The following is a 22,588-nucleotide window of genomic DNA, read 5'->3' on the forward strand; positions in this document are numbered from 1 at the left end:
CACCGTCAAGAAACTTAAAATGAAAGTCAAAACTAAACAAAAAAATGTTTTACTTAAGACAGTCAACAAGGAAGCTCTTGGAAACAAGAAAAGCCGCCTAATTGACGATAGCCCTCTGAGAAGATGGATTGAAGCGAAGGGGGGAGTCAAGAGCATGGCTCTAAGATTGTCAGGTGCTAGCCCAGACGAGGCCCTCAATACTCAGGGGGCTTGCAAAAACAACTTTATAGACATTACTAGCGAACATACTCAAGATGATGCCTCTATTAACCAAGAGTCCCCGCAATATTCTGTCTTAGCCATGACTGACTCAGCGCTTGCATCTGGGGTACTCGCAATAGGTACAATCCCCTCGCCTACTCTAACTGATAACACTGTTTCAACTCCCACCGAACATAATATTGAGACACTCGAATCAAGGGACCAAGACTCTGATCATGTTACCATCAGCTCAGTTCAACTAATTGAGGAAAATCAGACTATAATATCGAAACTGAAAAAAATACAGATACCGATTACAGAAACCCTTTCGAGAATATAGCCAATAGTCACGGAGAAAAGGACATAGAGGTGAGATCAGACGACTCTCATAGCAAGACCCAAGATATACCAACAGGCTCTGGAGTGCTATCTGAAACATGTTTTCAATCAATGGTACCACAGGAATATCATGATTCCATTAACTCCACTAACCCTTCCAGTCTTTCTAGTCTTCTTAATACCCATGAGACTCCAGATCCAACAAGGATGTTTATGGAATCAATAATGCAGACTCTCCTAGAGCAAAGAGCGGAGATTCAACAACAGTATCTGCAACTTAGAGAAGACAACACTAAGATGCAAGAAACAATGAGTACCATCTGCCAAGGCCTGGGAGGCGCGACTAAAGAGATTGAGGATATTAAACATCGTATTGTAGAAGTTGAAGGAGATGTTAATAAGACCTCAGAAACTGCAAAACAAAATACTCTAAGAGTTACTAAGCTAGAGGCCAAGGTGGAGGATTTGTAAAATCGCGCTCGAAGGCAAAACCTCCGCCTATTTGGCATACCGGAAGGAATGGAGGGGTCCGATCCTAGGACATTTGTGGTGAAACTTTTCCAGAGATCCTTTTCTGATCTGGCGGACTGGGACTGGGACTCACAGTTGCAGAGAGTCCATAGACTGCCCCTGATACAAAAAAACACTAATAGTAAATTTCCTCGCCCGTTCCTGATTTATTTTGGTAATTTTCTTTTGCGGCAAGCTGTTTCATTGAAAGCAAGACCGAACAATCCCGTGACTGTTGATAATTTAACGTTTTTTGTGAAATCGGATCTTAGCAAGGGCACCATGGATAAACGCTGGGAGCTTAGGAAGCTGATAGATCCTTTCAAAAATTTGGGTTGTATGGCCTATCTCCAAGAACCTGCTCGTCTTAAAGTTATACGAAATGGCAAGGTGTTTTTTTTTACAGATTTAGAAGATGCTGAACAAGCTCTGGAAAAATTCTCTAGGGAAAATGAAAGAGAAAAACAGAATGAAAATTAAATAGCTTATCGGCTAATCGTTGTAGATAAAAAGAATGAGCAAACAAGGAGTTATGTAATTGTGGCATGAGCATGAGCAGAATATCATGTTAGCTTTCTCTCTCTGCTGCCTTTTCAGCGGCAGCACTAGATAGAGGGGTGCTCCCCCCTAAGGGACGGGTGGGTGCGAGGGCAATGCTGGGGTCCTGGCAGGGGAGGGTCTGACCGTCTAGGTCAGGGGGGGGGGGGGGGGGAAACTGTGTGTAAAAAATGGATCGCAGGATTCGATTGTTTTTTTAAGTTCAATAAAGAAAATGGAATATATATGAAAAGGGCAAAGGAAGTTGGGAGAAATTTGTACTGGATAACCAATAGGATAGTAACATGTCTAAATTAAGAATACTAAGTTGGAATGTGGACGGCCTGAACAGTAAAAATAAGAGAAACTTAGTAAAGGAGGAGATTAAGATGTATAACCCGAATATAGTTCTGCTATCAGAGACACATATTAAATATCAAGACCGTAAGCTGCCTTCACAATTGAATTATAATTTGGTGGTATGCTCTACTTAGGCGAGACTATAAGAGGAGTTGCTATTTTAATACAACGAGGTGCTAGATTTGCAACAACAAAAACTGCATCAGATGTTCGTGGGAGGTGGGCAATTGCACAGATGCAATGTGAGAACAGTAAGATAGTATTATGTGTAATATACGGACCAAATATCGATGACCCCAGAGTTTATGAAGAATTGAGTTTATACTTATTGGATTGGGAAGGAGAACTAGTAATAGCAGGGGATTTTAATTGTACTATTAACTATAAAATTGATTCCACCGGGCAAAGTAAACACAAAAGAATGAATAAAGTTAGAACTGCTATCTTGGAATTAGCTAGATTGAATAATGTCAGAGACATATGGAGATCAAAATATCCTTTTCAGGCAGGGTACACATATTACTCTGTACCGCATAGATCTTGTTCAAGAATTGACATGATATGGGCCTCAGAACAAATTTTAGATAACTGCTCGATTGATATCTGCCCTAAAATTACCTCAGACCACAACCCACTATTACTGGAGGTTATGTTTCCTGACCAAACTAAAGAAACACGAAAATTCACTTTCCCGAGACATTTATTAACAGATACAAGATTCTCAACTTTACTCAAGCAACATATTCAGGAGTTTATTTCAATTAATATTAATACTGCTAACATTAACATGGTATGGGACTCATGTAAATGCAGTATCAGAGGTTTCACCCAACAGTACATATTTAGGCAAAACGCGGAGATTCGCCATGAGAAGAAACAAATAATAGACGAGATACGAAATCTGGAAATAAGCTTAGCAGAGGCAACGAAATATGCAAAGAATAACACTGAGAGTATTAGGCTTAAGTTGGCGAAATCACAAGCAGGCTTATTAAAAACACTGAGAGAAAGATACACTTCACAACTACAAAAATATAAATTCAGACAATATGAGGGTGGCGATCGCATTGGGAAATTACTGGCCTTCAAAACCGCGGATAGGAAAGCTAAAACAAAAATTAAAGAAATAGTAGGGAATGACTTAAACACATACGACAGAACGGATCAAATATTAAACCAGTTTGTCAAATTCTATCAACAATTGTACACTCCAGAGACATTACCTGCAAAATCAGCCATAACACAATATTTAGATAAGTACTTAACTGCATCTCAAACACTCAATATAGAAACAATTGAACAACTCAATTCTGTAATAACACTAGATGAAATAAAACGGGCCATAGATAGTCTACCATCAGGGAAAGCGGTCGGAGAAGACAGCCTACCAGGTGAACTTTATAAACTTTGCGCACAAGAACTACTACCTCTATTAGAGAAAGTGATAAACTCAATTAGTTTATCCAAAAAAGCACCTCCTTCATGGAAAATAGCAAAAATAATATTTTTTTTGAAAAAAGGGAAACCGGAAAAAGAATGTGGGTCTTATCGTCCGATTTCTTTACTTAATACTGATGTTAAGATCTTTTCTAAGATACTGGCAAATCGGCTGGCCCCTAGTATGCCTTCTATTGTTAACCTACAACAGCACGGCTTTGTCATGGGAAGGGATACTACCACACACGTTAACACTTCAATAATTGCCTTTGATGTCGCTGAAGGTACACACACCCCACTCGGTATGATTTTGTTAGACGCAGAAAAGGCTTTTGACCGAGTGGGGTGGGACTATTTGTGGGAAGTATTAAGGAAATTGGGGCTTTCCGGGTCTTACCTGGATTGGGTTATGTCCCTCTATGACGAACCCTTAGCTTTGATTAGTTATGGAGATAAAGTATCAGCAAATTTTAAAATACTAAGAGGCACGAGACAGGGCTGCCCCCTTTCCCCTTTACTTTTTGCCCTATCCTTAGAACCTTTTTTAAATGCATTAAATGACCAAGTAAACATTATCCCAGTGAGTCATGGAGGAAATGTTTTGAAATTAACGGCTTACGTTGATGACATAGCTATTTATACGAGCGACTTTAACAGAGCTATGCCAGAAATTATTAATGAGGCACAAAAATTTGGCCTAATCTCAGGTTACAAATTGAACGTGAGTAAAACTCAAATTATAGCTAACTACACTCCTGATATACATATCTATGACACTTGCAGAGAAGCTACTTATCTAGGTATCAAATTAATGGCTAAAGTAGGGAAAATATTGGAAACAAACTATGATACTTTTCTAAAAGAAACCTCCACAACTCTTAAAAAATGGCACAAAATCCCTCTTAGCTTGTTAGGTCGGTTAAACCTGATCAAAATGAAAATACTTCCCAAGCTACTCTATTTGTTTAGAGCCATACCACTACAACCGAACCAATCTTTTTTTAAAAAGTTAGACTCCGTTTGTAGCAGCTTTATTTGGGGATACAAAAAGGCACGCAGGGCTATAAAATTTTTGAAACTGCCAATCTCAAAAGGGGGACTTGTTTTTCCGGATTTTAAATTATATTTTTTGGCAACCTTTTTCTTTAGAATTCGGAGCTTATTAAAGAAAGAGTCTTGCATATTTTTTTATCAATACTTGTTAGGTACTGATTCCAACCAATTTCTGCTCCGCACACATGACCCAAATTACTATAAACTGGTGAAATTTAAGACTGCTAAGCATGCTATAAATATTTGGAAGAAGATTATGCACATCAGTCAGATTTCATTTTATAATACGGAACTCAGGCTATGGGACAACCCGGGTCTTCCGGGAATCTTCTCGGATGGGACTGGGTAGCGTTGGATTAATTGAGGTCTTAACACATTAGGCGACATATTTGGGAATACTGGTATGTTAGATTTTGACACCATGAAAATCTTAAATGGTGTGACAAATGATATGCACTATCGATATCGCCAGCTGAGAGACTTCTTTATCAATAAAATGAAATTAACATCAATTACTCAGTCTGAAATTATAGAGTGTATATATTCCGATAAAACTAAATCACTCATAAAGTTGGGATATCAACTTTTAACCAAGGATAAAATTGAAAATACTACCAACATAGCTATTAAATGGTCCCGCCGGCTAAATCGGGACATAAATTCAGAACAGATCAGTAAAGCTTTAACTCATATAAATGATGCTGTGCACTCCTCTAACTTAAGACTGCAATCATACAGGACTATTACAGAATTATATTACACTCCAGAGAGAATATCCGCGTGGGCTCAAGGGAACCAAACATCAGAAAAAACAAAATGTGTAAAGTGTAACACTTATGCTGCTGATATAGAACATATGCTCCATTCTTGCCCGGCGTACTCTAGTTACTGGATGGGAATTATAAAACACCTTCAAGACAGTCAGATTAAGTTACCGGATTTATCACCCCAACTGGTCTTACTTGATATTTATGATACTCACTGTCCCAATCAAGATCTCATAACAATCTTATTAGCCTGTGCAAGATTAATTATAGCAAGAGCTTGGATATCTAAGAACACTCCAACTGTTGCTGAGTGGCTAACATTGGTTATAGAAATTAGAACCATGGAACTTACACTCGCAAAATATAGAGGACCAAAAACTTTAGCTAGAAAAGAAAAAATTTGGAAGCAATTCTTTGAGGTATAAAACCTGTGGATTAGTGTAGATATATGAAGATATGTGTGAGAATTAATCAAATCACCATTATTTGTTTTTGTGAAATAGCTTTTTTAATACTTGGGCCGCCCAGAAGTTGTATTATTTAACTCTTGCTCTACCTCATTTCTCTTTTTCTTTTTCTTTATTTTTGTTTTTGTACCCCAATACCCTAACCCTTTATTACAAGTAATGTAAATTTATGCTTTCTAAAAATACTTGAAAATGTAATTGTATCTATGTATGATGTTTGTTTCTTATCGAATCCTGCGACAATAAAAATATTGAAAAAAAAAAAAAAAAAAAAGGGTAATTCCCTCCTCTGGGAGGAAGAGGGCTGCTTTGAGAGTGGAAATCTTTTCTTAGCTGAAAGAGCAATCAACATTCTTTAGGTCCTCCGAGTGAGCAAAATATTCATTTGGGCTTCGCTGGAACACTGACTCCCCATGCCAAAATTTGTATTGAAGCTGTTTATAAAGAAGTCTGTGACTTCTATTTGTCCGGCCAAAGATATTGCTATAAGTCAGCTCAAGTCGCCTAATGAGGTGGTTTGTGGGATCGCACTGAGGAACAAACCACGATCCTATTTAATTTGGAACTTACCTCATGGGAGGAGAAGGTTGATGCTCTTCTTGAGACTCCATTTATTGCCCCTAGGAGAAAGTACTAGATTTTGGGATAAAATACCGAAAGAGGAGAGAATTTGCAAAAGTTGTTTACAAATTCAAGATTTTAATCATGTGTTATTTGTGTGTCCGGAGTTACAAAAGGCTAGGCGTAATTTTTTAAGACCTTCATACTTCAAATTCAATATTCATTCTGCCCATGAGGCCTGTTTATTTGTCTTGTCCCCACCAAATGAAATGGTCTATCATAGGATTTATCAATTTTCTAAAACTTTCTTGGCTGTTTATTAGGTAATTTTAATGCTATTTCTTATGCAGTAATATTTTGATGGCTGTTTATTTGGTTGTTTATGCATCCTAATATTTTTTCTCCTGCTTTCTAGGAATGCTTTGTTCTATTTCAATCCTTCTATGTGGTATTTTGCACTTTGTTGTTTTATATGACTGTTCTATTGTACCCTGCATTCCATACAGTATGTATGATAATAGATTTTAAGGAGATCGCCTCGTACAAAAAAAGGACTATTTATTGAATGAAATGCATTTCTAGTTGTATCTGTAGTGTGTTATTTTGTGGACCTCCGTAGGAGTTCCATATCATAATAATAAACTTGTCGCTACTTGACACACATTTTTTCTACTTCTTTCTTCAAATCATCATTTTAAAGTAATTTTGCAAGTTCTAACTTATTCAGGATAAAACGGCCCTAGAAGATGGTAAGAGTGTCAATATTTTTACCCTGGAGCTCTCTTTATAATCGAAGGGTACAACCTTGACTTTAGGCTATGTCTTGTCTGTGTAACTAAGTGCTTGGAACTCATGGTATGTTAAGTGTCACCTACATTAAAAATACAGTTTTAATAACTCAATTAACTTTACAATTATTTGGTGACTAGTGCTCTTTCAAACAGACGGAATATAAAGAATCTGCCCAAATTGCAAGGACCAAGCAAGCAAGTGTGGGCGAGTGACATGTTATTAGTGCATTACACAGCACCATGGGGCATATTATCAAGCCTGTGCGCTAAAATTATCGCCGCTTCATCGGCCGAAAACGGCCGATAAAGCGGCGATAATGGGCTTGATAATATGCTCTGTGGAATTCCAATCGAAGCACATGTTAGATGTGAAGACATCTAACATGTGCTTCGATTGGAATTCCACAGAGCATATTATCAAGCCCATTATCGCCGCTTTATCGGCCGTTTTCGGCCGATAAAGCGGCGATAATTTTAGCGCACAGGCATGATAATATGCCCCCCAGTTCTTTAAAAAAAAAAGCCAATGTACTTCTAGGTAATTCTAAAGGGGCACTCCTGATATATTCAAATTCTTCAAAGTCTTTTGCATGAGCCCCACCCTCTTGAGCATGGGTAAGTCCGTTCACACACAAGAATGGTACGAAAAACGTGAAACAAAACAATGCATTTTACTTTGAAGATTGTCGGAAAGCCAGTGGTTTGGCAGACTTTTCAAACAATCTGGGTATGAAACTTGACATGTCTCTCTATTACTTTTCAGGAAGTTTAAAGCATCTCCCATTAATGTATGAATGTATCTGGGCTTATGTAGCATGACCCTACTTAGGGGGCAATAGAGAGCAGAAGAAGATTGCAATGCACACAAGTACAGAAATAATGCAGATTGGATAGGTTAGGCAGAGGATAGACATTCAAGAGTGTGAACGTGGCAATAGTGGGGGAGTTGTAATGGGGAAGAAGTTTATGTGTTTGGGTAGAGTGTTAGGAATGATACTGGATAAGGTGCTGTTTGAAAACCTTGATTTTTAAGACTTCCTGAAGTGAATAATGTAAAGAGCCTTGTGAATTTCAACTCTGAAGGTGTTCCATACCCCGTGACATAGCCGGAAAATGACTGGGGATTATATTGAGCTCACCATATGTTTTCATCTTAATGGCCAGATATGTGGGAGTGTCCTAGTCCACTACATTGTAGATAGATGATGCAGGTAGTTTTGAGGACGATGTGGGAAATTACCAGAGCCCCTGAGTGTGTTTGAGTGAGAGTGTCAGCCCGATAAACTCTCAGAGCACTTTGATGAGGCATGCAGTAGTATAGATGACACTCTTGAGGAGTGATACTAGATGTGCCTCGGGGTGCCAATGAGTGTTGCATTGCCTCCATCAAGATGGGAGAGGACTTACTAACTGTGCGGTTGTTCTAAATTCATCGTCCACGAGGAACGGCTAAACTTTATGAGGTAGTGTGAGTAGGTGTTGTACCTAAGCCTTGTTTCATATTGACTTGTTGTCATTTCCATTCATTAAATCATGTGCTTAGACATCCCAGCACAGGTAGACCCTTTTACACACGGGTCATTGCCGTAATATGCCCTGATAGCTCTATATACCAGCCAATATATCATTGCCCAGACATTCTCTCTTATATGTCAATCAATGCCTTGTGCTCAAAAACACCTCACCATTGGTACACCAAAGCTATTTATATTCCCATATGCTAGTCAATGTACATCCTATGGCAATTAATTTCTACATGCCCTAACATTCTCCAATATATCCCAATCAATGTCATATGTACAGGTGTGCCACCTAGGCCAGTCAGTCCCATGAGCCTACATATGCCTTATAATCCAGTTAATATTGTGTGTTCAAGTATGCCCCTTTTGTCAATTAATACTACCCTGTGTCCAGATGTGGTGACGTGCAGACAAAAGGGTTTTTCAGGCGTGCTGTGTCCTGTGCGAAACATGTGTGCTCCTCTATCTGTGCCCTTCAAAAGTTGCTAATTACTTCCAACTCAGCAACTTATAGAGAGAGGCACACTTTTTGTTACTTAGAAAAACAAATACCTCTTAACTAATACTCCGTTTTCAAATGCCCCACTCTTTATTTAATATTGAGCCTAATTGAAGTTTCTAGAAGCACTCAGTCAAAACATGTTTAAGAGTTAACCCTTATTTAATCAAGGCGAATAGTAATATTGGTGACAGTCGACATGTAAATGAATATCAGTGGTTTTGAATGTTTAAAATATTACATTGTCACTGGAATTTTCACCTAACTATAAAGTTACTTTAACCTTTGTTTTTTTCAGTGAATTTATAAATTAGTTTACTAAAATAGAAAAATAATTAAAAAACATTTAAAATAAAACAAATAATATAAATAAAATGAACAAATTGTAATAGAAATAATATTTAGCCAATACTAGGAAATTTATGGAACTCTGGAAATATTAGATTTGCTATTCCCACTCCAGTTTATGCAACAGTAGGGTGATTGTTGGACTTCAGAGGGGTTACATTTACTATTCTCACGTCAAACTAAACAAAAGTAGGGAAAGTGTGGTACTTCATAGGGTTGAGGGTTTCTACTCCCACTCAAGTCTAAGCAACAGTAGGTAAAGTCTTAGGGCCCATTAGGATGGCGGGCGGATCGATCCTGCCAGGCCGGCGGTAGTCACCGCTGACCGGGCGGGGGCGACCCACCTGCCATCCGTGCAGCAAAGACCCCCGCCATATTACAATGGCTGGGGGTCCGCGGTGGATGGAAAGACCGTCCGCCGCTTTTCCGCCCAGTCGACAAGTCGACCAGACAGAAAAGGGTTCAATATGGTGGCGGTGTCTGTTAGACACCACCAGCCATATTAGAATATTGATGGGAACATGCCTTTCCATGGCAGCATTGCCGCCACGGAAAGGCATGCAGAGTCTACTTGCGGGGGCCTGTTGCAGGCCCCCAGGGACTCCAAGGGGTGGGGGGTGCACATGGGGGGTACCTATGGTACCCCCTGCTTTTCAATGAACAACTTGGCAGGCACCGCGCGGTGCCTGTCATGTTGTGCATTGAAATGCACAACCTGCCTTTGTGGCATTGTGGCGGGTGGTGCTCTCTGCACCGCCCGCCGCAATGTTGCAGATGCTCCATGCGCCCGCCAGATTGGCAGGCACATACTAATCGGGAGTGCGGGACCGCCGCACCCTCAACGGGCAGTCCTGTTTCCCAAGGGTATGGCAGGCAGACAAAGTCCGCCTGCCATACTAATGGGGACCTTAATCTTCAGAGGTGATACATTTACTATTCCCACTCCAGTCTACGCAACAGTAGGGAAAATGTAGGACTTTGGAAGGAATGTATTTACACTATTTTTACTCCAGTCTAAGGAAGAGCAGGGAAACTCTTTGACTTAAAAATTACATACATGAATTCAAATCCTAATAACTTTGTAAAAAGTTTTTAACACTTAATACAAATCATTATTAAATTACGATAAAGAGAAATAAATATATATTATTATTACAAAATATAACATATGCCAACATATAAGTTAAAAAAGAAAGAAAAAATAATATTACATATGCTAATATCATAATATAACATAAACACATCTTTATTCAATTCTAGCAAGCAGAACCACAAAAGATAATAATATAAAAAGAACTAATACATCATGGCATAAAATACCCACAAATTATACATGCCTATAAACACACTAGGATCGCGATAACCAACACCCCACAGACAATGTCATTACTAACACCTATCATTAGTTGATGAATAAATCACAGGACAAAAAAAATACAGCATTTAAATTCCCCAAAAATATATGTACTAACGCAATCTTATAAAATCAAGAATTAAGCCACTTTCTAAAAGCCATTACAGAAGATTAAAAAAAACAGGCAACCAGATAACAGGTTAGCTCATTAGTTTAGTTTACTTTTTAAATTTATAGTGCGCAACAGATACCCAAAAAGGGTTTCCCGGCGCAGAGGACAGGTCGGGGCTTAGAAACAGACAGACAAGGCAGTTTACCTGTCGAAAAGCTACGTTTTTAATGACTTGCAAAACTGTGTGTAATTTGTCTAGTTGCTGAGTACTGTGGGTAGAGAATTCCAGGTCGAGGGACCAAGATAAGAGAAAGACCTACCGCTCATCCGGGCTAGTTTGAATTTGGGGACGACAAACCTTCCTTGAGTGGCAGAGCGGAGATTTCGGGAAGGAAAGTAAGGACTGACCAAGGACTGAAGATAACGAGGGGCACAGCAGGATTTAATTTTGTGCATGTAACTCAGTGCCTTGAACTTTATTCTGTTTTCTATTTTAAGCCAGTGCAGCTTGCGTCTGTAGGTCGAAATGGAGGTGGTCTTAGGGACTCCGCAGAGAAGTCTGACAGCGGCATTTTGTACCATATGTAGTCTATGGACTACAGATTTGTTCGACCCCAAGTAATGAACATTTCCATAGTCGAGCCTAAATGTTATTAAGGCATTGACTACGGTTTTTCTGGTGGATTCTGGTAGCATCCAACAGATTTTCCTTAACCATTTGCGAATGGTGAAACAGGTTGGTGCAACTTTGGTTAATTTAAGATGCATGCTAAGTGAGTCATCGATTATGATGCCCAGATTTTTTACTTGAGGGGAAGGGGACGGAAGATCACCCATTTTGCTCGGCCAGTGTTGGGGATTCCATAGATCTTTTTTCTTTCCTAGCACCAGAATCTCCGTTTTCTCTTCATTAAGCTTAAGAAAAATTTGCTGCATCCAAGAAGCTAGTTTGTTTAAGCCAATTTTGAGAATCGATGAAGCATTAGTTTTGTGTGAGGAAAGGGAGAAAATGATTTGAGAATCATCAGCGTAGGAAAAAAGGGATAATCCAGATTTTTCGGCTACCTCAGCCAGTGGTCTAACATAAAGATTGAATAACAGGGGGCTGAGGATGGATTCCTGTGGAACCCTGTGGGCAAAAGAATGGATTTTCAGAGCAGGCTGATTGTGGAAGGTGCATTTTGTAAGGAAAGCCGTGAGCCAGCGTCATTATATAAAATTTGTAAAAACAGCATAGCTTGGCATATCTGTTTCAAATGAATTCTTCTTAGGAGGGGCTAATAAAATACCTACGTGGATTGGTATAAGAGAAACAGGACATACAAAAATATGTCAAGTCTAGACAAAAATGGCGGGGGCTAGCTAGGGTGAAGGAGAGTGACTTGTTTTTAATGATGAATCATGGAGGGTGAGGGGCGGAAGGGTGGGGTGTGTTGATCAATGCTGACATGGAGAAGTGTGGCTCAATGGTTAGAGCGGCAGACCCTGATGCAGAGGTCTGACCCGGGACCAGGGTTCAATTCCCGCATCGGCAGGTCTTCGGCTCAATTTCCTCGGACCCGACAATTCTCGCCTCGGTGCCTATTCTAATCATGGGCCCCACTCTGCAACTCTGGGCAATAGCTTGCTTAATCGCCCCAACAGCGCTGAGATGCCTGGCTTCACCTTGGGGGTGCCCAGGAAGTGGACATCTCACAGGAATGCCAGGAAGGGTTCCACAGCGGTATGAGCACAGCGCCGGGACACCCCGTTGCTGAGGCAGCCGTGCACTTTACAAGTAAAACTACATTTACATTTACATGCTTGTTATGTTCATATACAATAAAATGCAAATAAAAACATTTTTAAAAAAATATGTCACGTCTTGTGGGGACATTTGGTCAAAATCACAAGGAGTTACATATTTTCCACTGAACAACCTTTTGGGATTGGCAAAGACAATTGTGTTAGATTCATTCTAAAAGCATGTTAATATAAAACTGTATCTAGGTTCGGTGACCACGAATAAGCAGGGCTCAGCATGGGGTACAGTTTTAAGAAGTACACATGATCTGGCTGAAGGCTTAGAGAGCTCTAGGTCCTCTCTGTCGGCCTGGGGCCTCAACATAAAAGATTCAATGGATTAAATCAGCTTAGATTTAGTAATATTCTTGGATTGAACACATTGATTCCAAAAATGTTAACCAGGGAATAAGCTCCACATTGTTTAGGGCAAGATAATCCTGCAGTACAGCTTGATTCAATTTTGCCTCTTTGTTCAACCAACAAGTTAGCCATTGTAAAAGAAGGCGCAAGGACAAAATATTAGATGGATATCACAGACACAGCTCTTGATGAGCAATATTCACTGGGGGTTGACTGTGGGACATCCAATAATCGCTGACAAATTTATTTTCTACAACCATCAGCAAAGCAGAATCACAATAGTTCCAGATGCAGCTACCATGGGCCACGGAAGAGATGCTTTTTGCCTAGTAAATTGCCAATACAATTATTCCAATTCTTTTATACCTAATCTTGATGCAAAATCAAAGAAAGGATCATTAATATGTAAAAATACATTTTACTTGTCTTGTAAAAGAGGAACAGGTTCCATCCAAGCCGAACAGGACTCAAAGGTAGATGAAAAAATGTACTCTAGTTAATTTCCGGACATGCACATGAAAGATGATGGACCTGGTAGACTTAGGGTCAACTACCATTACAGGAGGGTTACGATAGTTGGTTGTCAAGGTCAGGATGCCCATAAATGCCACAAAAGAATCCAAAAGGTTTTTAAGCCCCTAGTGTGATTCTTGCTAACTGAACTGCACAGTCTGCATACAGTGACATGGGAAGATTAAGGTTGCCAACTTTTGAGATATCTGAACCTTTTGTAAGCAAATATTTTTCCAGCTCATGTATGTAAAGGATAAACAAGAACTGGTTCAGAATACGTCCTTGGTGCACCTCCCTCTCGATCTGAGGGGTGTCTGTGCAGTGGCCTTCACTATTCCCAGGACCTGCCACAGACATGTGCAGATCTTTCAGAAGGGACTTAATATATGAGTCTACCTCCAGGGACAAAAGAGAAAATAAAATGTAAACATATAAGTTTAAAAAAAAGAAAGAAAAAAAATACATAAAGTAATATCAACTACACTAACTATAAAAAAAACACAATCATGAAATCAATGCAGATTTATTTAATTTCAATTAATACATAAAAACAAATTGTACTTATGTAACAAATATCATCTCAGAAACAACATTTCACAAACAGCTACGATTAAAAAATGAATAATAAAATAAACAATTAATTAATACAAAAATATGTATATATTTTTCTTCACAACATACACACCTCAAAAAATATCACACCATTAAAAAATACATATTTAAAAAGCATATATGAACCAAAATACATAAAACAACACAACAATTACACAATAATTGATAGATTAACTAATAAACTTAATGCATATTCAAATAATATGTAATTGGAAGAAATAGAATTACATTAGGATACATTCAATTTAATTCAACGTTCCATCCTATTCCCCTTGAAAACCAGCAACCCTTAACTAAAATATAACAAATAAATCAGTATTAAACTATTTATTTAATTAACAATCAATTAAATAAGAAAATTACAATTAAAAACTAAGAATAACTTAAAACGTTTATAACTTAGTTAGCTTACTGCCCTATACCCCTACAAAGCCAACAACCCACTACTGAAATATAGCATAAATAAATCGATATTACATGATTTAATTTATTAACAATCACTGAACTAATTAGCAACAAAAAACTAAATAAGAATAATACTTTTTTTATAACTTTACTTACCAGACTATACCCCTCCAAACCCAACATCCCACTACTGAAATATAACTTACTTTTACTAATTATTAAACAAAAATAAAATACAAGTTTCAGTATTAAGTTCAAAATGTAACACCAAAAAATGACATCATTAATAATTAATTCAAAATCAACTAAAAAAACAATAAAAAACAAATACTAAATAAAAAATATGTCTAAATAAAATAAATTCCCACCTATTCCCCCACAAACGGTCCACTCTGACAGAATAAGTCATGTATAACATTAAAAAAATATTAAATCCCTTAAAATTACAAACTATATTTTATTTATAATTAATACCAGTTATATCAATAATACAAATACCTAATATTATTACATTAACTAAAAAATAATTTAAAAAAATGATATTCTAACAACTATATTACTAAAAACGATATTAAAACAATATTCTTAAAAAATATATAACCTATCAAAAAAACTATGCGGCCAATTATGAGTTTGGCGGGGCTTCGCCGGCTCTCCAACAACACAGCACCACAAAAGCTGCGCAAGGACCGCCCACCTTATTACCAATTGAACTTGTGTAAGGCAGACTGTCCTTTGCCTTTCCTTAGTGATGCTCGGAAAACAGGCACAGCACTGGGAACAGCAAAAAAGTTCTGGCATGGCATGGACGTTGACGTCCATGCAGTGCTGGAAATTTGGGGGGATACAGACAGGGGAGCAGATGTTGTGCCTCCTGAATATATCCCCAATGCGGCGGGATAAGTGGGCTGTTCCTGCACAGACAGTCTTTGACTGCCATGAAATACCTGGCGGTGCAGGAACTTCTAATATGTTCAGCATGACTGCGCCAGTCCTGCTGAGCATATTACATTGTGGTACAGCTCCGCCCAGCCGGTGGTTTTCTGCTGTAACCAGTTTTAAACTCTTAATGCGGTAGATGGACCACCGCCAGCGCGAGTGCACACTTGTAATCAGGCCCTATATTCTTTTTTTTTTACTTTTTTTTTTTTTATTGAGCAAAGCTAAAAAGAGACCATTTTATAAACAATTATCATCATCAGGATATTAGACTAAACAATATACATTTACTGAGCGAACTCTTAATTAGCTATACACCAACAAGAATCAGAATGCCAAAAACAAAAATCAACATGTTAAGTCAATAAACAAGCCAGATCTTAAACTACTTACAGCTATATGTTTTGCTAATAAAAGGCTAAAGAGCTTAGTGCTACAGTGCTCCAGGGAGATCCCCCTACACTAATAAAAAAAGTACAAAAAAGGGCCAAAGTGCTATAGTGCTTTTTAAATGTGCTTTTTCTGCACACAAAAAGTGCATTGTGCTGAACCGTTAAAGAAGTATAGTGCAAGATCTATAAAATGTCAAGTCACACCACTGTTTCTAAATTCTTAAAATACATCCAAACAGCCTCAAATGTTCTTGTAGCTCCTACCCTCATAAATATGCCTCTTCAAATCCCATAGTACGTTTCATTTTATTTATCCACTTCAAGTAGGAGGGAAAATCCTCCGACCTCCAACTCTGGAGGATTAAGGAGTGGGCAACCAGAGAACTGATCGCAATAAAAGTCGCCTCTGATTTTTTCAAGTCTCCGCTTTCTCTAGAAATGCCAAAGAGGGCTACCACATCTTCAGGGTCTACCCTTTTTTGGATTGCCTGGCTTATAGCTGAGAAGATCTTCACCCTAAAAAAGTTCTAATTTTGTGCATGTGTAAAAAGTATGGAGCCAGTCCCCTCCCCCCTCAGATTGGCAACGGAAACATTTGTCTTCTACCTCTGGATATCTTTTACTAAGGGACTGAGGAGTGTAATATGCCAACCAATGGGACATGAAGGCCATCCTTTTAAAGTTGGCAGCTCTAATGCCTTACTGCCCAACTGAGAAATTAACTGCCACTCCTGAGTAGACAACGGATTAGTTTCATTTGCTTTTCCTAAACATTTCTTGACCACAGGGGACATATTGAGTTTCGTCAGCTGGAAATACCAGTTACCCACCCCCTTTAATTTGGCTCAAAAAAGGGCGCATACCTGGACAGTTGGGGCACCGCTTGATGTAAGGTAATATTTTTTCATAAAGGTAGTAATCTGTAGATACTAAAAAACACACTCTTGCCAGGTAATTATTTTATTATTCGTTAAGAAATGTCCCAACTCCTCTAATCCACAATCTTTCCAGTTTTCCAGGCGACTAGAAAGAATTTGGAGACCCAAACTTTTGCATTCCAACAACTTTAAATAGTGGAAACCGGAAGAGCCAGCTTTAAAAAAAAAAAAAGATTTCAATCTAAAAGCAACATCCTGAAGTGTCTTATATCTAGTTCTTTTCGGCAGTTTAGCTATTTTTAAGAATGTTGGTATCTGCAAGCCTGATTCCTGTACTACTTTATCAAAGAAAAAATCATCAATAAATCCCTTAGGTTCCAGTAAGCACGCTGTTATATCTAAAAACACTGCTTTGTAATAAGTTTGCATTTTAGGCAATTCTAGTCCACCCTGTTTGATGTCTAACTGGAGTATTGACTGCTTCACCCTGGAGACCTTTTTACTGTAGACAAATTCTCTCAACATTGATTCCAGCTCTTTAAAAAATGTAGCATTCATTTTAAAGGGTACATTAATAAAATGAACTACTAATAAAGGAAGGATGGACATTTTTATAAGGGTTACACAGCCTATTAACGTTAAAGGTAAAATTGACCATTTATCGAGTAATATTTGGATTTTATTCTGCATTGCTAGGTAGTTTAGCCTAAATAGTTGTTCATACTGACTAGAGACAAATACTCCGAGGTAGCGTATGGGTTCCGTACTTATCGCCTGGGGTTTAAGGTGGAAGGGGAGAAACTCCAAGTCCATATTTAACACTAAAATCTCGGTTTTATTTTGATTTATTTTGTAGCCCCTAATCCTTCCAAATTGACTAAATTCTAATAACAACCGGTCCAAATATGGTCTCCCAGGACTTAAATACAGAATAATATTGTCAGCGAATAGTTTTAGCTTCCTCATATCAGGTATTGCGACTTTAATTTCAACATTGTCATGAATGCTCACTGCTAAGGGCTCAATAAAAAAGGTGAACAACAAGGGGGACATCAGACATCCTTGTCTGGTCCCACGATTAATGTTCACTGTCCCTATTTGATTTGTAGTGGTGACCACCTGGACCTGGGCACCCTGATAGATGTTCTTAAACATATCTATCACCTGGCCGGGAACTTCGAATTTGCCCAGACCAAAAAAAAGAGCATCCAATTAACCAGGTCAAACACCTTTTCAGAATCTACCATCATAATCAGTGAGGGGGTTAAATTATTTTTGAAACCGTCAAACGCTTGAATTAAAAATCCGATATTTGAGGATATTGACCTTCCGGCAACAAATCCTGACTGATCTTTATGTATCAGTTCCTGCTCAAGTGGAATAAAACGTTGGGCCCAAACCTTCAAAAAAACTTTATAATCAGCATTTAGGAGACAAATCGGCCTATAAGAGTTACCTCTTTATGGTTTTTGCCCTTCTTAACAAAGCTTACAATCACAGATACTTTGAAGCTAACTGTCACACAGCCCCCCTGCTTAATGTATTTAAACAGCTTCGTCAAGAAGTGGATCAGTTCCTTAGAGAAAGTCTTAAAAAATTATATGGGAAGCCCGTCGTTACCACACGCTTTTGCGTCAGAAATTGATTTTAGAACAATTACAATTTCCTCACGATATGTCAAGTTGAATTTGTTGCCTAAGGACCTCAGACAATCTGGGGATACTTATATTCTCAAAGTATTCCTGGATGAAATCCAGTCCAGCTCCATACCGAGTGGTTTAGAGCTGTTGATAATGCTCCATAAAAATTTGAGCTATGGAATCCTTATCAGTTTTCAGATCACTAGTCTTGGGATCTATGATCTTAGAAATAAGGGCTGCTTCCTGTTTAATTTTAGTGGCCCCAGCTAGCATTTTCCCAACCATTTGACTGTATTTGTATACCCGCTGTTGATAGGTCCTAGAGCTATTTATTTCTTCTAATAAAAATAATTTTCTTAATGCACGTTTTGGTTTTTCAATCTGACCCCCACCTTATCCCCCTCCCCCTGTATAGGGATATTTCACAGACTCAGAGCCCTATCTACTGCCTGCTGAAGTTTCGTAATTTTAGCACGTTGTTTTTTGGACTGGTCAGCGAAAAAAGCAAACATCTGCCCCCGTTATGTTCCCTTGAACCCCCCACACAGAGAATAGTTCCGCCATTCCTTCATTAATCCTAAAATACTCCGCAAACCATTCCCTTGTCTCCGCAATCCACTGGGCATCCTGTAGCAGGAGACGATCCATTTGCCACCTAGATCTTGTCCTCCTTCCCTCCACTATTACCAGGTCAAGTTTTACAAAAGAGTGGTCCGAGAATGCATTCGGCCCTATTTCAGCACCCATATAATTCAGTGATCGTGAAACAAGAAAAAAATCAATATGAGAGGCTGATTTAAATTGGCGAGAGTAACCTCTATATATTTACTGGCTAACTTATTACTTTTACGCCAGGGGTCTATCAAATGGAACTCCCATTTGATAGTTTCAAGGACTTTGTGGTCTTTGGTTTTAATTGTTTTTTACTTTTATTAGAAGTGTCTTTCCTCAAATATTGAATACAATTAAAATCCCCTCCCATAATAATAGTCCCCGGTTCTCCCCTAGGAAATTCACTGACTTTCACTAATGGTAAGGGATCATCTACTACCGGACCAAAGTAATGTACAAAGTTTAATATAGTCCCATCTAATTTTACCTCGACCCAAATCCATCTACCCAATTGGTCTCTCCGAACTTGAAGAAATGCCCAAGGCACACCTCTACCAAAATAGATTGCTACACCTCTTTTGGCCAGTCCAGCCGAGGCAATGAAAGCGTGGGAAAAAGCTCTTGGAAGAAAAAGGTTTGGGGAATTAATTTTTAAATAAGTTTCCTGTAGTAATGTCGTGCCAGGAGTCCTCAGGATTCTACGTTGTTTAAAATGGTCCACCTCTCGACGCCACCACGGGAAGGAAGGGGACAGCAGGGAAGGAGACCTGGAATGACAACAAGACAGATATCAACAATAATGCATCACACAGTCGTTTCCTATTCTACCCTGACCCCTCTGGAAGGATAAACAGCATGTATATATACATATAGATCTCAACTAGTACCGGTAAAGAAAGAAAATAAACGTCTCTTATAGTTTCCGTGAGTTTTCTGGAGGTTGGAGTATATGGCTTAATCTGGTGGAAGAATATCTCTATCAGTAATGTGCCCAACGATAAGTAATGACAAGTAAAGTTTATGTACCTATAAATCATCTACATATCATTCATACTATTTCATAAGCTGAAACAGGGGTGTGGAAGAGCCGTTCACTTTCTCTCTCTCTTTACCCCAGTTACTAGACAAAAAATAGAGAAAACCACAAATGACTGCAAAGTAATAGGATATGTAAATCAGCAATAAAAAGGAAAGAACACAATCCTGTATTCTGCCTTCCCCAATGAGTCTTGAGTAATGCTGTATTCCACTAGTTTCTCTAAATCTTTTGACCCAAACAAAGAAGAGAATAACCAGCCACCTTTAGTTCCTGGCGGTAATTAAGATTAAATGTCTTGTCTTCTGAACTGAAAACAATAATGACCTTCCCTGCATGAACCGTTGTAGGTTCGCCAACAGGGAAAGTGGATTTTGGCAGTCCTGCCCCTTTGCAATCCTCAGAAATAGCGTTTACCTGCTAGAACCAAAGGAGGCTACCAACAGGGAAAACGTGAGCGGTTTGTTAGCTCCCTTTCCGCTGTCAAGAATAACGGGAGCAAGCTTCCGAGGAAGACCAAAGCGAGACAGCACAGGTCTTTCCTAAGAAGGAGTGCCTTCAATGAGGCTCTTTGAGAAATGCTTGCTCCACAAGGAACCGACACAGGGTTCCGCCAACAGAGCAAGCCAAATTAGCAATGCCACCACACTCTGCAAGAAACGCTTGCTCCGCAAGGAACCGACACATGGTTCCGCCAACGGAGCAAGCCGAAATAAGAAATGCCACCACAGAGGGACTGAGCAATCACTGCACAGAATAAGGAACAAATAGTTGGTGCGTATAGCGCCCTTACCAGAACCCTCGTCCATAGAGTAGCTCCTCGGGGAAAAAGTAAGCAGCAGAGTCCTGCTGCCCTGAAAGTGGTTATCACGGGAAAAGCCGTGCGCGCGTCATGACATCACCGACGTCAGGACACCGAGGCTCATGGGAATTGTAATTCCTCGGGCAGCTAGGTCCGTTTAGTGTGCCGAGTCATTGTTCTTTGAGTGCCCCTCCGGTGGGCTGCAACAAGTAATACCACTTGTGGCGCAAAAGAAGCCAGCCACCTTATAAACCCTCCATACTTTTGTTTGCTTAGAACTCCATTTACATTAACCGAGATGGTGCAGCACTTTCTGGTCATATCTAAAATGTTTCATACCAAAAAAAACTCAATATCCTGCTTGCTTTACTCCATTTGATATTGCTCTTTTTACTCTAATTCCCTTCCCCACGGTTCCCCCCCACTCCAAACCCCCCTTGAAATATGTGGACAACCACCCTAACCACCTCTCACCCCCCCTGAATCTCTATTGGGTGTCATGGGTGTCATGGAATTACACCCTCGGTGACCCCCCCCCCGCAATGGGAGCACCAACAATATACATATAGGTTCCCTCAACTGGAGGGTGAAATCGCCTTCAAAAGATCGTGCGCATCTTCTAAATTCGTAAACCATTGGAATTTACCCTTGAACAAGACACAAAGTTTTGATTGTTGGGCTATTGACGCCTGTGCACCCTACGCTTTTAAAAGGAACAAAAGTTTAACAAACTCTTTGCGCCTACGCGCGGCTGCTGCAGACATGTCTGAAAATATACAACAATTTGAGGCTTCATTAACGGGAAACTGGCTCTGTTGTATTGCTTTAGCCAACATTCTTTTTTAAATCGGATAGTCAGCAAAATTGACCAGGATAGTACGTGGAATCTTAGAGTTCGGAAGGGGATGTGAAGGAACTCTATGTGTCCTTGTTATTGTCAGATCTTCCGTATAATCAGGCAGAACCTTCTGCTTGATAAAGGATTCCACCCACTGTTGTGTATGAGATCCCTTACTTCCCTTAGGCTCCCCTGCCAGTCGTAGATTTGAACGTCGCAAGTGGTTTTCAAGTTCCTCCAGCTTATCCTCTAAATTCCTCTTGTCCTATGTGACTTCATTAACTTTCACAAGCATTAAACTCATTTGGTCCTCCAACTGAGATGTCCACCTGGACTCTGCCTCTTGGATTCTTTCAGGGAAGTAGGACACTGCTTCTTCAATCTTCCTGAGCGCTGATGGAGAGAGGCAGTTGCTTTTTCTTGAGATCTCTTCATCTCTCTTATCTCTTCAAGGATCAGATTTACCATTGTTTTGATATCTATTTGTTTAGTACGGACTCCATTGACAGGGTCCGATATCTCCTGTTGTGTGTTCTCTTCACGTCCCTGCTCTCTCATGAGCTGACCTGAAAGTCCTGGATGTCCCATCTCATCCCCTTCGGACCAGGACAGCTGGCTCTGAGGCAGTTCCTGGATCCCTAGATGCATTTCTGAGCACTCCAATGCTGGAACCTGTTCATACTGGATTTGCCACCAAAGTGAGGCGGCTGTTAGGGTCAAGGGAGTAGCCTTATCTTCCTGTTTTTGTGCAGATCTTGTACAGCTGCCTCAACTGCCGAAGAAGCCTGTGCAACGCTCTTAGGGTGTGATTGAGACAAACAAGGCCCTATATTCTTGACATATTATTCTACACCATGAAATTTTGCATCACAATAATTTTTGGGATATTTGAGTTGTCTAATATTTTGAACTCAATGTTT

Source organism: Lissotriton vulgaris, chromosome 6, assembly GCF_964263255.1.
Source record: "Lissotriton vulgaris chromosome 6, aLisVul1.2, whole genome shotgun sequence".
NCBI lineage: Eukaryota > Metazoa > Chordata > Amphibia > Caudata > Salamandridae > Lissotriton > Lissotriton vulgaris.